This window comes from Lepisma saccharinum, chromosome 1 (genome assembly GCF_977018435.1).
Source record: "Lepisma saccharinum chromosome 1, izLepSacc3.1, whole genome shotgun sequence".
In the NCBI taxonomy this organism is placed as follows: domain Eukaryota; kingdom Metazoa; phylum Arthropoda; class Insecta; order Zygentoma; family Lepismatidae; genus Lepisma; species Lepisma saccharinum.
In genome coordinates this window covers 143,041,225-143,059,127 of record NC_139229.1, presented here as the reverse complement: position 1 = coordinate 143,059,127, position 17,903 = coordinate 143,041,225, and the positions used below count along the sequence as shown (strand labels likewise).

General features: G+C 39.4%; 1 protein-coding gene across 4 annotated transcripts in view; it reads left to right on the top strand.

The window, feature by feature from the left end:
* Positions 1 to 17,903, top strand: part of LOC146001950 (SUN domain-containing ossification factor) — a 168,033-nt gene that overhangs the window by 31,401 nt on the left and 118,729 nt on the right. The window contains exon 1 of one of the 4 annotated variants that reach the window (XM_083139688.1): positions 9,170 to 9,292. The exons of 2 other annotated variants lie outside the window; for them this stretch is intronic. The gene's annotated coding sequence lies outside the window, so the exon portion shown is untranslated. Of the gene's footprint in view, positions 1 to 9,169; positions 9,293 to 9,450; positions 9,470 to 17,903 lie in introns of those variants that run through there. One more of the 4 variants, XM_083139694.1, reaches the window with a different exon arrangement.

Here is a 17,903-nt window from a genome sequence, read left to right as displayed (position 1 = left end):
TCAAGAAAAAGCTTTAAAAGTAAGAGAAATTTTAATCATAAAGTTTATGTTGTTTGACTATTCACATAAAACTTAATTTTGGGATTTTTGAAAAGTGTGGAACCAGTTATTCTTTGGATTAAATGGTAAAACATAACATGGTGCCTGTATTGTAACCTCAATTTTTCGATATAACGTCATTTTTCTTTGGTTATTCTGTTCGAATACTAACTGGACATTATTTTCGTTATTAACAGTAAAACTAACAAACGTTCTGCTATTTTGTAACTTGCAATAAACTATGTCAATTCGGGGCGAGGGGGTTCTATGGACCAGTTCGATCCCACTTTCCGACGCTCATATTGTTCCTATATTTACCAAACAACATTATATACAACCACTACACACTATACAAGTATGTCCTTTATAGGACCGCATATAGGTTAAATGTATGTACTATATCGACCGCTGGGTGAAGAGTAGTGAATGTAATGCGCTACGAAGCTGGATATCCTAGGTTTGAACTCTTATAAAAGGGTTTTTAAACCCTTATCGAACAGGGAATTTAAAAGTTGGAACGGGAATTTTGGGACAATCACAAGGGAACTTTCAGTCTGATATAGGAACAGCACTGGAAAGAGGACAACAGAAGTGAAAATGAAAGGGTCGCGGGTGAGCTGCGATTCTGAGAATTAAACCCGTTTCGCTCAAATTGAAGAATTCAAAATGTTTCAAAATTCTAGCTCGATCATTTCAGAATTGTCTCGCTGTTGTATTTTTGTGAAACTGCAAATAATTTCTTGAAAATGTGTCAAATTTTGGTTTCTAAACTTCCATTAATCCAATATGCCAGAAGTTTCGGGGGGGGGGGGTTGAACCCTAAAAAAAAAACCTCTAAATACGGCCATGCACAATAACCTGTAAAACTTCAAAATTGTTTGGGAAAGTCAGAGAAGGAGTTTTTCCAAAGAAAGTGTGAACCTTGCTAGAATAGATCAGCCAGTCTCGAAAGGTCTTTTCTCTCTCGATTTTTAAAAAGTGTTGTCCATAACATAGGTTGTCCGGTCGGTAAGATACCTGACTGCCACGCGGGATACTCTGGTTCGATTCCCGGGGTGGGTGATCTAAGGTCTGAATTTGTCCGGCCTTGTCCCAGCATAAAACGGTCAGGTGTGCCTAGCGGGTAAAGGTTAAATTGAGAATGTGTAGGGAACTACAACCGCATCTTCCTATATGTGCCTTCATGACACGGGGAACTTTACCTATTGGTACCGTCAAATAACAATAATAATAGCCAAAAATTCAAAACGTTTTGCTAAAATATAACAACACTTTTGTAAATTTCGTCATTCAAATGCTTCATTTACGAAGCTGTAAACAAAGTTTACGCATTACATAACTGAGAATTAGGTTTGACATAGTTTTCAACAAGACTCGTCTCCGCTGGGTAAGAGTCAACTTCGGAAGACAAATTGAACGATTGACACTGAATTATTATGTTTGACGTCCCTCTTTTCGTGCTTTCCTGTATTGATTTCCGTCACGACCATGAAATGTAAACGTGTCACGCCATCGACTGACATTGCCGATCCTTAAAACATCGTGTTCTACAGCGTCGTTCTTTCACAGGCAACAACTTCGTGGATTCGTCAATTGAAAAAACATTACTTCTCGCGCTCCCGAACTTCCCGTGTAAGGCTGGAGATGATATTGCGCTGTAAAAGAACGTTCTTATCGGCTTGGCCGAGTTCGACCTTGGTTTGTATAGCTGCCGGCGAACGTGCTGGCAGGAAGGTCAGGCGTAAATGCGGCATTCGGTAGAGATATTGCGGAAATTCTCGCAACAGTGGAGATCCCACCGAAGCAGAGCGTCCGTAAAAAAAAGGTATTCTTGCGCCAACTAACACTATAAAAAAAATCTAAAAGTAGAAAAGGAAAAAAAAAATCACAAAATGGCGAGAAAATGAGCAAAATATGTTTTGCCTTTGGGTGAACTGTTTTTTTTAATGTAGTAAAACATAGCTCTGTTGTTGGTTTATGCCCTCCTAAATTTTATTTGAATGTGCAGTCAAAAGCGAAACGAGTTTCTCTACATTTTCTTAAATGTTTTCTGGCTCGGCAGGGTACCGGGTAGCGAAAATTGGAAGCATATTTCCTCCATTTTTTCTTACTAAATTTTCCAAGCCAGACACGCACTGGTTTTTGCACGTTCACTGCTCAGTCATCATCTTGATTTTGATTATTTGATTGCTCTATCGTTCGTACACTCGCTCGCGTGCGTGTCTGTTTCTATGGGTCGAGTGCGAGCCACATGTAGCTGTTCCCACGTCGCGAAAATGGGTTGCTAACAGCCCTAAACCTGACCTCCTACCTAACCTAATAGCGTAGGCATTATTAGAATTGTAATTGTGTAAATAATGTATGTACGTTGGTTGGGAGGGTTAGGTTTGCTATTATCAGCATGTTTGAGAAAAATATTTTCGCCAGGTGTTAGCAGGTGGGTGTGCCCCGCACCAATTCCATATTATTATTATTCCCAGTTTCCGACCTGGACAAGAATCTCAAACTGGATCTTTCAGAGGAAGGGTTATAGGTTTCGCTCCCCACCTCCTTGGACCCTTTTTCCTATTAATAATTCAGTTATTTCTGTTTCGGTTATTTTCCGTCGCTTTTCCGCTTATTGTGTGCAATCACGGCGACGAGGACGAATGATAAAGTGGATGATGGGACAAACACATCGATACACCCGTGCCTTCACCTGACTTCGTTTAACGTTACCTTGATATCACTGTCACAGAGGCCGGCAATAATAACAATCGCATTTCATATTCCAAATTGATATGACTGTTTATCGTAGATGCACATGAAAGTAACTGCTGTGGTCTAAGCCAAGCGTCAGGTTAACCTTGCAGCAGGTTTTCGCATATGTAGATCCAAACGTGCGCGCAAGAATATAGTTCCACTGAGACGGGTTCTATTCCGACACAACTGCATACTTGCAAGAAAACAGTTATTTAATTTGTAAAATACAGACAAAATAATACGTCCATTAGCAGGTGTGGACTTGATCGGTTGCAATCACTGTGCAGACGAACTTGGATCCGCAGATTCGCCAACTGGAGTTTGTATTGAGCTGAGGAATCCCTGAAGCCCAAGTGCGAGTTGAGCAAGACTGAATACGTTGCAGAGCGCGTGGAATCCGTGATACCAGTGTTGCACATCCCACTATTTTAACCCTATGTTTATTGTGATTAATAATCGTGCTATACAGCGGCGAGAATGGCTGAATCAAGCAAGGTCTCCTGTTCAGCGAGTGTTATTGTGGGCTTCATCCGAAGGGAAAAGCTCTTCAAATCAAGCAAGTTGTTTAAAATGCATAATCCTCCTTACGGAAACAAGATCAAAGTAAAACAGGGCGTGAGGTGATTTGCCGTCAATGGGCGCACGAACTGTATCCCGGGTGTTGAATGATTTGCGGTTTGAGTTTAGGAAGAGGAAACGATTGTTTGTTGTTTGACTACAAAAGAATGTCCCCGGTATTAAAAGATATCCCCGTGAGAAGAAACATGTTTATTATTTGGACCAGACGTGCTTTAACTCTGGGAGGGGCGTGGGCGTTATATTGATTTTATATATCACCATGCAAAACCACCGCCAGGGCTGAAGAAACCGACGAGAAAGGGAGAGGGGAAGGGGGAGGCTTATTGTTTCACCCACTGACGGCAATGACGTCTTTGTTGAAGGCGCATATATTTACTGTTCCGTGCAAGGAAAGGGATGGATGATTAGCAAGAAATGGACAGACCAAGATTTGAATCCTGGTTTAGTGAAGTGATTCATAAATTGTAACCAGAATAATAGCAGCAGACAATGCACCTGATTGTATATATCCACAATAACAAATCATACTTTTTTTTTTTTGCTGGTATAACTTGAAGTGCGTGTGTCTTACAGTAACAAAGGTTTTCATAAACGTATTTTTTTATAAACCAAAAACAATAATTTGTCATTAAATTCAAGAGGGCCTATCGTTGTTTACTTATATCTTTGTTTATTTTTATTTTTGCGTGCTCGAAATATACACACATGCTCATGGGCGTCCGGAAGGGGGGGCAAGGGGGCCGTTCCCTCCCTGCAAAATGAAAGTCAACCAAAAATTATGTATTTCACACATATAATTTCATTTTAGCCACAATAATATGTGTTAATTATTGCATTAACACAATAAATTCAAATTTAAGCAATGTTATTAGGGAACTACACTCTTTTGGGGGAAATGTGACTTGTTTGTCCCCCTCGGAAAAATACTCTCATGTTTCGAAGATATTTCGCATTTATATGAAGTAATGACACATTTTTCAAAATAATTTATGCGCCGAAAGTACTTCTAAAATGTTATGTTTCAGGAGACAAAAAGAAACACAAATATATTCCGCTTGACATGCATGCGGGTTTTGATGTGTTGTGCGGTTGGCAATACTGTGGATTTTCTCAGTGCCTGCGATGTAAGCAGCTCGGCGGTTGAGGCAAGACTGGCACGGAAGATTCTGTGCTCAGTTCCCGCGCGGATTGATACATAAAACCTGCTGCAAACTTAGCCTGACGCGCGGCTTAGTCGTTCGGGCGTCTTGGCTGCTTCGCGGGTTCGATTTTTAGATGGTGTGATCTTTTTCGTGTATTTCCCCTACATAAGCGACTATGAGGCTTCCTTGAAAATAGATAACACGATTCCATGCTCGGGGATTGTTGTACTTATTAGTTCCACACACACACACACGCACACGCACGCGCAAAGTGTTCGTAAGGTACAGGGTGCCCCCACAAAAGTTAGAGAATATTTCATGTATCTTTTTTGGGGTCACCCTGTACAATTTTAATGTTGAGGACCTAGAACTCCGTTCCTGACGTGTACAAACACGTACTCTATGGAATTGCGGCGATTACCTGGTTTATCTTATCTGGCTTGCAGTGTTTTTCCCGTGAAGAGTATTGCCCAACTAGAAATTTGTTTTTTGACGTAAGCAGTGTGGCTTTGCATGCATGCTTCGGGGGCGTGTTTCATTGCATGTGCGTGTGTGGATGTTTGACTTTCGATAAGCATGCTCGAGATATTTCACTCTCATTTGACGCTATAGCCACCATTACGTAGTATTGGCCTTTGTTACGGCTATGGAAATAAAATTTAATCAGTACTCACTTAAATATACTGGTCCCAATAGGGGGTGGCAGTTTTATCAAAAACAGGTTTCTGACAGCCGCATACTTTATGTGGAATATTAGCTCTTCTCTAGATGTAAGCCCTAATTCGCTGCTAGTGTTGCCCACGGGACGAGACGGGACAGGCTTTTAAAAAATCGAGACGAGACGAGATTGATCTTGTGTCCCGAGACAAACTAATATTTTCGAGACGAGACAGCATTACACAGCATTTCCACGAGACGAGACAGGCCAAAGTCTCGTCTCGTGGGCAACACTATTCGCTGCACATTTGACTTTCTTTTCACTCGCATGTCTAGTTGGTTACAGAGAGCAACACTGAATCGCATACTTTGTTGATTTGGCGCCATGCAGTGCTTGAAGTGGAGGCTACGCGGGGGGATGCTATCCCCCAGCTAACATAACTCGACCAAACACCCCCCCCCCCTACCCTAGTCAGGAATTTCTACTTCGAGAGCACTGGTGTCATGTAGTGTATTTGGTGTTTGCACTAGGGATGGCCAGATCCGGATCCGGTTGGTTCCGGATCCTAAGGATCCGGATTCTAAAATTTTTCGGATCCGGATCCGCGGATCCGGAATTTTCAGATCCGGATCCGGTACTTTTGGATCCGGATCCAGAACTTTCGGATCCGGTATTTTTGGATCCGGATCCAGAACTTTCGGATCCGGATCCGTTTTGCCATCCCACATGCGCTTCTTTGGAAAGTAAGAATGTGCTTATAACATATTGTTACCCGCTAATATATATATATATATATATATATATATATATATATATATATATATATAATATACATACATACACACATACACAAACACACACATCTATATATATATATATATATATAGTGTGTGTGCGCGCGCGTGCGCGATTTGTAATTAATTAATACACTTACAAGGGAGGTCTAAGTCTCCCCCTCCGATTTGCATGAAACTTGGCAGGTGTATAGAGGTTCCCCCTCATATGTCAAGATGAGGAGAAATTGAAATGGGGATCTGACCCCGAAACCACCCTAGCTGAAACAAAAAAACACGTATTTCTTCCATTGGGCCCCACTATACAACTGCCAAGTTTCATGGAAATCGGAGGGACACAGGGGTCAGTTCCTCACTTCAATTTGTCCTCATCTTGACATTTGAGGGGGTTTTGCCCCCTAAAACCGTTTTTAGCTGAAACGAAAAGACACGTATTTCTTCCGTTGGATCCCACTATACACCTGCCAAGTTTCATGGAAATCGGAGGGGCACAGGGGCCAGATCCTCACTTCAATTTGTTTTCATCTTGACATTTGAGGGGTTCTTGCCCCCTAAAAACGTTTTTTAGCTGAAACAAAAAAACACGTATTTCTTCATTTGGGCCTCACTATACGCCTGCCAAGTTTCATGGAAATTGGAGGGGGACACTTAGATAACCTCGCTTGTTAGTCTTACACTTTGTAATTATATAACACTGCATATATTATAATGTTCTATTTTAATTTGTAAAACTGTAACTGTAGAACAATTGTATAATTTTTGTATAACATTTCTATCTTGTTATATGTGTTAAAGGTTTCATCCTGGAATGGAATGTCTCACATTTATGTGTGTTTTCATTTCCAATACATTGGAATGAATACATATTCGTTTCAATGGCGTTTACAAAATCACCTCTGACATTTTATGTTAAACAAGTAAGATTTTTTTGTGCACGAGTGTGTTAGCCGATGCGTAACAAAGTATTTTAGGAACAACACTTGAAAAAAATTCTTGTAGGACTAACTAATGAAAAATTTCTTTGTAATCGAAGATCATAATACCTTTTAAGGTGTGGTAATATTATAATGGGATTGAGATATGAAACTCTCGGATCCGGATCCGGATCCAGATCCGGAACTTTCGGATCCGGATCCAGATCCGAAATTTTCAGATCCGGATCCGGATCCAGATCCGAAACTTTCGGATCCGGATCCAGATCCGGAATTTTCGGATCCGGATCCAGATCCGGAATTTTCGGATCCGGATCCAGATCCGTAACTTTTGGATCCGGATCCGGATCCGTTTGGCCATCCCTAGTTTGCACTACGTTCTGGAGCCGCGTACAGTGTGGTGTATGGTCACGTGGTGCGGATAACCAATCAAATTATTGTTTAAAGCAGCAGTCTGGCATTTGTTGAATCTTCGGAACTCTGGCTTACAGCGTCTACTTGGTTGAATGAAATTTCCTTGCAACAACGTGGCGCCGGAGGTACCTGCACTACATCTAACGGCAAAAAGTGCAACGAACTATACTGGGCGTTACCGTTGAACTATTGGGGTACACGGTGTATAATACAGAATTTTTGAATATTGGGGTAGGTGTCTATCCAGAATGTTTCACCTTGGGGGTGGGGAGTGTAAAGGTAGGCATATTTAGTGCTAAAATGTCCATAAATTGTGCTTTCGTGAAAATTGGTGTTGGGAGGAGGGGTGTTGGGGTGTGTGGATTAATCACTGATTGGGACTAAGCCTCCTCCTTCCACTCACAATTTCCCGCTCCTTACGCCCATGGTCTGTGTGCTTATCATTAAAAAGGAAATGAACTTACGGTGCCACGTATCAAAAGTAGTCAATTGACTTATAGCAGTGCTATTAAGAAACTCGCTTCAGCTACTGTTTTGGTCGTTGTTATTTTAAGACTTGGATCGTGCATTTGAATTAGGGCCTGAGAAAATTATTATTGATGGTTGTGTGCACCAAGCCTGATCAAATTGATAATATGAACGAGTTCTGTAGTGGCAGTGGCTCGCGCTATCGCCTTGTAATTAAGCGATCCCAGGTTCGATTCACGGTGGATGTACATTTTACAGGGATTCGGATTCCAATTCAAAGCGAAGATTCCGATTAACGAATTTGTGGACCTCAACAAATTCGACCAATATACATCCCATCCAGGAAATCGAGGTTTCAATTGATTCCGGATTAATTTGTTAAATTCTTTTTTTTCCCCCTCACTGAAATTAAATTCCATCAGTAACAGGATACTGTCAAAAGTTGTTTTAAGTCCACTTCATGCTCATATAAAGTAATGGGAATTGGACCTACAGTGTAAAGTAGGATCTGAATCATTCCTGTACAGAACTCGGAACCTGATTACGAGACTGCAGCTTTATCACTACGCCATCGGTGAGGTCCTACAGAAAAAGCGCAATTTGAAAATAGGAAGTAAAACATGATTTAATATTTTTATGTAAATTACGTCTTCGTGGTAATAGAAATTAAAATATCTAAAACTCTGTTATTTTGAAAAATAAACCTGTCATGGTCAAACATAGTAAGGGGTATGTGACAATTCTTGTTAAACTTTCGCATGTGTAGCGAAGTAGCATGTAACGTTAATGAGTTGCAGCTGTGAAAGTAACTGTGGCTATAGCGAAGCTACGTTTATCTTGTACATCTAGGAGAAAATTGCGAGTGTTAGGGACTTATTGAAGAAGACGCGGAAATTCATGCATCTTTCGTCCTAACCTGCGAAACAGTCTTGCCTTGCATCACATTGATTCTTACCATTACCTGGTTTGTCTGCTAGAAAATGTAATGTAAACTGTATGAATTTTAGGGTATGTTTAAGTGATCCCATGACTGCAATTTTCTTCCGCCTATATCTTGCCAAGAAAAATAAAGTAGACCATACAATGCAAGTGGTTGGAAGTAAGTAATAGTTAAGAAGAGAAGACTTATTTTATGTTGTAACTTTGTTACTCGCGATTGTGGCGAATAAGTACATAGTTGCGTAATACGGGAAGACAAAACAACAGCTAGGATATGCAGTTACTTCATTATCTGTATGTTGCGGCGAGCTGGAGAGCAATTTACATACTTCGTGCATCCCTGAAGAATCTGTGAACAGGTATTTTAAAACTGGCAGATGCGCCGAATAGCCTTGCGCTCCCGCCCTCAACAGCTGATGATACGGTTCAAGCAACTGTCGCTAGGCGCGCTGTAGTCGACTGTCAACTTCGACCGTTCGGGATCTGCCGGCTGGTTGGTCTACCTGGCTGGCCTCGCTGCTGCAGTGGTTGAGTGGGGGAAGAGCGTGTACTGTGTGCGAAGGAATGAAGTTTAAATCAACCCAGGTTCGTGAGGCTTTTAAAAAATGTGTAATTTTTTGTGTTCCATAAAGAACAGTGTGGTGTAAATGTACCGATTGTGGTGTTCGCATTGTGTTTATAGCAGTATGGTGTGGATGTGTGCGTGAATGCAGCAGAATCGCCGTTGGAAATGGGTGGACGAGCCAAACATTTCAAATGCCGGTAATTCAAGTTGAATCCGTTGGAAGCCTGAAAATTCCAGATTTTCTGCCTTGAATTTCCGCCTAATGTTTGCCTTCCAGTCCGAGTAATGTTCTTCGGAGTTGGGCGTGATAACGTAGGCATTTAATGCCGGATACAGTTACAATGCAGATGTTTTACCGCCTTAAAAATCTGTAGGCGTGGAGACCGGTTCGTGGGTTCTGTGGGAAGAACAGGACGGAACCTTCGTGTTACTGCTCTGCAATACCATCCACAAATTACTTTTTTTTTTTTTTTTTTTTTTTTTTTTGCAAGTTTTATGATCGCATCATGTGCATCCTAAGTTTTAATTTCTCTATTGCACGAGATTATTACTGGCAAATTGAATGTAGTATTATTTTCCCTTATCTCGATCATATTTTAAGATTAGTACAAATTAGTAGGCGTTATAAGCTAAAGGTCACAGGTTCGAATGCCTGCAGTTGCTGTATTCACTACCATTAATTTTCATCACGAGTACCCCCGCCCCCTCCCAAAAAAGTAGGAAAAAAAGGACAATATGATATTAATGGCGAGATATTTGTTGAAACAAAAAAGCATTGGCTCGCGAAATTCTTCACCCAAAGTTTGATTTTTTATTCCTTATTTATGCGACGATTAACACAAAATGCGTCGTTACTTTGGAACTATTAGGATAGGTCATGTCATGGTCGGGCACGGATCTACTAGTAGAAATATATTTCGGCGAGGGGTCCAAAACAACTGTCTCAGCTACTGTATAATAATAATGTTTAAATTAAAATAATTGTGAAATATTAATTAAAATATGTACATAAATTAATATTACATGAAAACTTTAATAGACTGCATAAGAATAGAGATATAACAGCGCGTATTCATTATCTAGATTACTTGTAGTTATCACCAAAATTTGTACAAAAACCACTGCTCTGGTAAGGAAATTAATGCCAATAGATGAAGAATTAAATACTTATTGAATGACAGAAAGGATGTTACATCCAGTTGACGAAAAGTTAAGTTCCTGTTAGAAGAAGTAGTGTGCATAAATCATCTTTGCTACTTTCATTCAAAGCCGTATTATCCCTTCCCTTCCAATAAGTTCGGTGAAATTATTTAACCCCCAATCATATAAAAAAGCTGAACAAGCATATTTTCATTATTTATGTACTTGGTAAGTCTTTCGAGGGGTGCTGACTCTCTGGAATCCCCCTCCCAAATACGTCATCGGTCATTATACACGATACGATGCTTCATTGTCAGATATACTACATAAATTTATTATTTTTATTTGTTGGGGTGGACTGATCCTTCCTTCGCGTCATCGTTTTCGACACCGGTGTTTATCATTTGCATTTTCCCTGAAATACAGGTTTATAAGATTCCTTTCTAGCTTACAACACAATCAATTTTGTAATCAAAAGATTTCCAAATTCGATATTCCTGTGGCACGGTGAGCCATCGACTCACGATGTAGCAAAAAAAAATATTCGGGGTTTGAGCCCCTGTTTAGGCATGTTTGCAAGTGTCTTAGTAACTTTCATCTAATCATTAATCATCCTCATCGCAGTGATTTGCTTACCAAGGCCACTGCTATATTAAAATAATCTGTAATAACCAAAGAATGAATTCTTGATTGTTATACAAAACGTTTCCACTGACCTTTAAAACCAGGAAAAGCCCAGAAATTTCATTATAAAATCCCCAAACCCGATTTAGGGGTTTATATAATATAGCAATGGTGTACATCTGATGTATGTGCATGTTTCACATATTTGTAAACACTAATTTGGTGTTCTGTATATGTGAAGAAATAGTTTTAAGAAATGTCTGTATCATATTTCCATGCTAAAAATTGGAAAATTCGGGGAATTGAGTTTTGCCGAGTGGGAATTTGTATACATTATTCATTTAATCTTAACAGATTGTCGAATGTGAACATTTTGTGTGGGATAACACACAAAAACGATATAAAAATCACATACCTAACGACAGAGATCAATTTGGATTTATATCGTCCAGGACAAATTTCCATATTCGACAAGCGACTATCCTGGTGCTGCAAACTGTGCAGAATCTCGTGTTGAAAATTCACTATGCAAGACCATTAAAAATGGCGAAATTAGAAAATGTAAGTTGATAAAGATTGCCGTGAAGCACCTTGGAGGAGGCACCCCTGAAAGATAACATTTCCCCTGCTGTTAACATGGCATTTCGAGAAAATTTGATATATTTACCTGTTGTTAGCTTTCCACACAAGCTAGCCAATATATGTACCATTTTCATACTGACAGGCAAAATTGGGTTGCACACAAGCATTATTTAGAACAAAAGTTATGATTCAGCCTTAGGTTATACAGTTGATTGACAGAAATTACTGTGTATGAGTTTACATGTTTATCAAGAGTTTCTTGGTCGAAAATACACATTGTTCACATTCTCCTCTACTTATTGGCGTGCATTTTTAATTCTTCCAAGTTCGAATTGCGGAAAACTGAGTGAGTGACTAAACAATATGATGAGCATTGTGTACATTATTATGTCACAGACTGTGTTTCCTAACCAGTACTACTACCTATTAATAAATTCAAAATAATTTATCATGCACCGGTTTCTGAAACCTAACATTGCATACATGCAATTCTGTTCGTTCAGTTTTTGCTGCTACTTTTCTTTAAATTGCGTTCTAATTAATCTATCTGTTCATCTCGTCAAATAATCGGCAGACTCGAGACGCCATTTAAAATGTCAAAACATACTTAAGACCTGATTTGTTTGTTGAGCTGGGCAAGGAGCATGTCCAATAAGGAATGTTCTGTGCATTTTTATTCAAAATATACCTTGATATGAATGAATTGAATGTACGTGGAAAGGTTGTCATCCAGAACTGAAATCCAGTCTGCCAGGGAGCCAGTACCTCGTATTGCCAAAGGTCAAAGTGGGTGTTTTCGTGGACAGTTTGCGATAAGGCGCAGGTTCGCGTGAATGTTAAGAACTTGAGCGATAGATAAATTTTGCCGTCCTTGAACAGAGGCCAGTGGTAAACACGTTTCCTTCCCAGATAACCATTTTTGGATAACTGTTTTATTTGCCTGGCATGTTGGTAATTCGTTTAACACACATTTGATAAAATGAAACAAGTTGGGCATTTTGCGTGCAGATGTAGAGCTGAGAGATGGACGATTAAAAGCAGTTAATGCGACAGGCAAGTAATATCCCCTTTTATTTGGAGTTTGTATCCACTGAGCGTATGAGAACAAGAGCCAGATTTGTGTTTACGGTATGGTTTACACGTATAATAATACCGTAAAAACATTTTTTCCCGTCAAGACACTTTGGAGCAAGCTCCACCTCCCTGCTTTAGTACGTCATTAAAAGATTGTGATATACATCAGGTAAATTATACTACTACCATGACGTTATGCAGACATACAACGTTGAAGTTGCGAACTGCCCCAATAAGTCTCTCCCCCCCCTCCCCCCACACACACACACTTAGTTTTTAAGGCTCGGCTGAACCTTTGGCCGACGCAAGGAAACAATTTTTCGAAATTTCTTCTTTCGAAAAAGTGCTGTTATGTTCCAAATTCTGAAAAACTAAATTGTTTAGAATTCACTCTAGATCATGCAAGTGAAACTTCGTGCGATTTGCTTTCGCTGTTTAGATATTCTCAATGCTTTCCGGCTATTTAAGTTTATTAAACTGAAAATTCAATGTATTTTTTTTTTTTCTGAATTTCGACTGTCATGGTGGTTTTTCGAAAGAAGAAATTTCGAAAACTGCTTCGCTGTCGCCGAGCAACTCTGACTATCGACACCATAGCCGCCAAAACGACACAAGGTTTTTTTTAGCAAATAATAATACTGTCCCAGAGACAGCCGCAAGAGCAAGAGGGCGAAACAAAAGTTGACTGTTCCTTACTCTTTTTTTTTCCGCGGGCACATCACGCTACGACGACAGGGGTCCCGGGTTCGAATCCTGACCTGGACATGGGTGTTCTTTCGAGTGTCCCTTCATTTTCATCAAGTCACTCACCCCCATCTTCGCGAGTAGCCAATAGTGGCAGAAAAGCGAAGTAAAATAAGCCAATATTTTTTTTCTGAGTCACGATACGCAGACAGAGAATAGGAAAATACCGCCAGTCTTGCACACAAAGTAAAAGGATATCGAAGAAGTAAAAACAAAACTAACTACACGTGTCTATGGGAAAATGGCTGCTTGTTATGCATGTTTCAAGACACTTGGTAAGGTTCTCGAGTTTGCGCTTTTTAGTTTTTGTTTCAAGAAATTGCACGTGTCTCGTTCAAATCCAACCCCGTCCAGTTTTATTTTATTTTTTATGGCATTGGAATTTATTGAGTATGAAGTGTAGTAGTTAAAAATAAAGTTGTTTCAGAATTTTATTTGTAATAAATAATTCGATGTAGAATCGACAAATATTTTAACCTGTTCAGCTTATTTTTTCCGACTCTTCAACTTTCAAGACTTGCGATTTGAAAAATGTGGTTCGTTTCATAACCACGAGGGGTTGTCAAATTTAACACACGAACTTTCCGCTCATTTCAGATATGCAAAGTTGTGTAAATATTTTAAAACTAATTTGCATGATTTATTTTTTGAATATGGTGCAATTGCAATCATTCGCTACTATTAGTTACTTTACTCAGAACGCAATAGGAACTTTCAATATGAATCTAATCGAAAATATTTTTTATGCTGTTCACTACATATCTAAAATGGTTGTCACAAAGAAAACTAATGTGTCGCCGTTCATTGTCTGCGATTTTTGACTATCTTTAAAGTCTAATACAGTGCGTTCAACGAAAAACCGGGCCCGCTGTACATGTTTAATAGTTGGCCCATTTGCCTGTTTCGTTGTTGTGGCCGTCTTGTATGTACGTGTACTTGTAGCGGGGAGTGAGGGGTTGCGAGGAAGGGAGGGAGGGTGTATGGAGCATAGCGTAACCGGGGCTGTTTTTTCGTTGATCGCACTGTATTAAACAGTTTCAATTTTTCTGTTCGGTTCCGCCCGTAAGCCATCTCGGAAGCCGGTGCCTTGGTAGAAGAAAGTGTCTCTCGAATGAAATATTTACTTTTCACACATAATTTTATTAATGTGCGGCAATAGTGCGGAGGTCCCGGGTTTGAACCTTGGATTTACCATTGTTTGTCCTATGCTCCTATCATGCATTTTATCAGTTCGTCATTCACGCTCACAGTCACTTTTAACCCAAGAGGTAGAAAAGCGACGTGAAATAACCGAAATAGAGCCCGAGAGTCTGGAACAGTGTCTCATTATTTTACGAACGTCCGTCTGTCTCCTCGACCTCGTTTCGACAGGTCACAAAAGGCCTGGCCTTGTTTCCATCTTGATTTTCAAAAGGCTTTCTCAGTACCATTCCTAATTGTGGTGATTCGCTGGCAGTGCCGCGAATATAATTTAAAAACACAATGGAAATACTTTTTTAATCAGCGAGGATCTATCCGGTGAGAGCTTATCTTGCCCTTCTCCCTCAACACTTTTCTGGATCCTTCATGCCCTTGTAGCGACACGATGATTTGGACAATTCAGTTTTAAGGTATGCTATATTCACGAGTATTCCGGGCATCAAAGACGGTTTAGTTAATTATGTTTAAGTACCGGCAATACCATAAGAATTATTTATTAAGAAAGCTTAACATAATGGACATATTTTTGCAGAAAAAAATGACAATCTGCGACGATTATGAGGTGAAATACGGTAGGTTTGAGTTGAACACACCTCTTGACAGCCACTCGAAAGCTTTCCAAGGACCTAGTTATCGGAGATTCAACATTCGATTTGTCATATCGCTTTAAAATCGCAATCTAAATTAGGAGAAATGAGTTTTATTGCACGGGACTGACAACTTAATTTGTTCGTACATGGCACAGAACCCTGTACCGAATTAATTCCTTTCTCCCACTTGCTCCCTTCACTTGAAATTCACTTACATGTCCTTTCCCTGTTTTTCTCCATCTCCTCTCGTAAGATGCATGTCGAATCAAGTCACGGCATACATATCGTTGTTACTCATTGCAGATGTATCTGCCTTTCTCAATTTTTTCTCGACCATTCTCCTTTCCATGTCACTTTTCTTTTTTAGTAATTGCTGCTACAGTTTAAAGCAGAAGTAACAGGCTTACGCTGTTTTAGTGCCTGGCTTTAGCTCACCTTTTCCGTTGGATCCGTCAGCCCTATTCTGTTGAGCCGAGGATCCTTACGGTCAAGGACATATTTAGGGGGGTCCGGACCCCCAGAAAGATTTAGCAAGTACGAAAATTAAATTATGTAAATATACTCGTTTAGCATTTGTTGTATAATTTCCTCTGAACTTATTGGAAGACAAGGATTATATTGGGATCATACGGCTTTGAAGGACAGGAAGGACATATTTAGTGGGGTCCGGACCCCCCCGAAAGACTTACCAAGCACTAAAATTAAGTAATGGAAATATTAGCATTTGTTGCATAATCGTTTATTAATTTCCTTTGAACGTTTTAGAAGGCAAGGATTATATTGGGATCATACGGCTTTGAATGACATTACAAAAGATTTATGTACACTACTACTCAAAATAATATGCATAAAATATTAATCAGCAACTTAATTTTCTCCAACTACATGTAACATTTTTGTTATTCGATAAATATTCAATTATTCATCTATTTGACATTAATTTCATTGCCAGGACACTTGTTTTTGTGTAAATTATTCCGATCTTAGGTAAGCTGCGTATGAATATCTCTATTCTTATACAGTCTTTTTACCTATTTGTGTAATAATAATAATATAATATTAATTTATGTATTGTAATTAGTATTAATTTGATTTAATGTAATTATTTTATTTTAAACATTATTATTATTCCTGAGACACTTGGTTCGGACCCCCCCCTCCCGAAATATATTTCTAGGTACGTGCCTGCTTACGGTCTACCAAGACTATTTGCAAATGTGTGTCCAGAAATTCCTTGAATCAACGGATTTGTCGCCGGGAATGGAGTGCGAATTCAGTCAAAATTTAATTTCATAAAAATTTCATCCATGTGGAAGAAAACTAAACATTTGTAAATAGAGATTTGTTTATTAATTCATCCTCTCTGAGGTTAGCTTTGTAAAATGCATGGGATGATCACTGAGGATTCCTTTCCTTCCCCTGTAGCATCCCACAACGTACTCTAAAACTGGATAATTAAACGTTAACCTCCTAAATATTAAAAAAACTAATGACTAACGTAACTTCTTTATAAAAATATAATGCGTTGCGTAGACCACGGCCCACGCAGTAAAAAGTTACTTGGTAAGCCGTGGTTCTTTTTAAACTTTATTTATAATTCGACAGCTATTACAATTTTATTTCCCTTGGGCTCTTGGCAGTTTTTTTTTTTTTTTTTTTTTTTTTGCGGGGTTAGCTGTATCGTTGCCATTTTAATGACCGACAATCCAATTGTTAATATTAACGAACACACATACATGTACGAACGTTAGATCATAAACAAATATAAATACATTAGTATTTCAGCAGCCTGAATTTTAGCACGATTACTACGTGTCACTGTTTAAATCCTTCACACACATAGACGCGTGCGACGCTGGCAGCCCTAGACCTTCATTACTTGATTGAATGGAGGGAGAGAGATTCAGACTTCAAATGACTGCCAAAGCTAAAGGAACTCATTTAGTGTCTGACGGCCATAAGATGTGATACTTGTGGTCAATTGTTACAGCACGTCTACCTTTGAACTTAGGAATACTGGAGCCTCACTGGTTTGTTACGGGAACTTATCCACAGTGTACGTGCGTGTACTCGCGCACTATTAGCACGCAGATGGAAGCTTCTTACATGAGATTGCTTCTATGCGCGACGGCCAGTGACCCTCCGGTAGTGTGCGATGTATGTTAATTGGAGCAGAGATTACGTAACCACGTGTGTTCCTGGTTGATTATGTGCCACGTGGGGATACGGCGTTGAATATTGAATAAATACCTAGAGGAATCTGTCTTCAAGGTCTTCATTGAAGGTGTTATTTTTAAAAGTGTTCGAAATGGCTGTGAAAAAGGTGTGAGGAATTGGGATTCTTTTCTCGCGGAAACGCGAAGGAACCTTTTTTTTTTCCAACTGTGAGCGCTATGTTCATTGAAGATTGTTAGTTTGATTCGATCTTTGTCAACGATTATTTATTTTAATGTTAAACGGAGATGATCGTATTTGATAGTCATTTTCGCTAATGTTGAAACACTGATTCCATTTCATACGAATAAAAGTACTTGAGAATCTGCTCCAATGGTCAACATGTACACCCATATTTTGATATAAATGAGCAAGTTCTCAGAAGCGGAGGCGATACTTGCATATAACGCATACACACGTGAAAGCGTACACCCATATAGATAGACTGGATATTAAAAAAGTT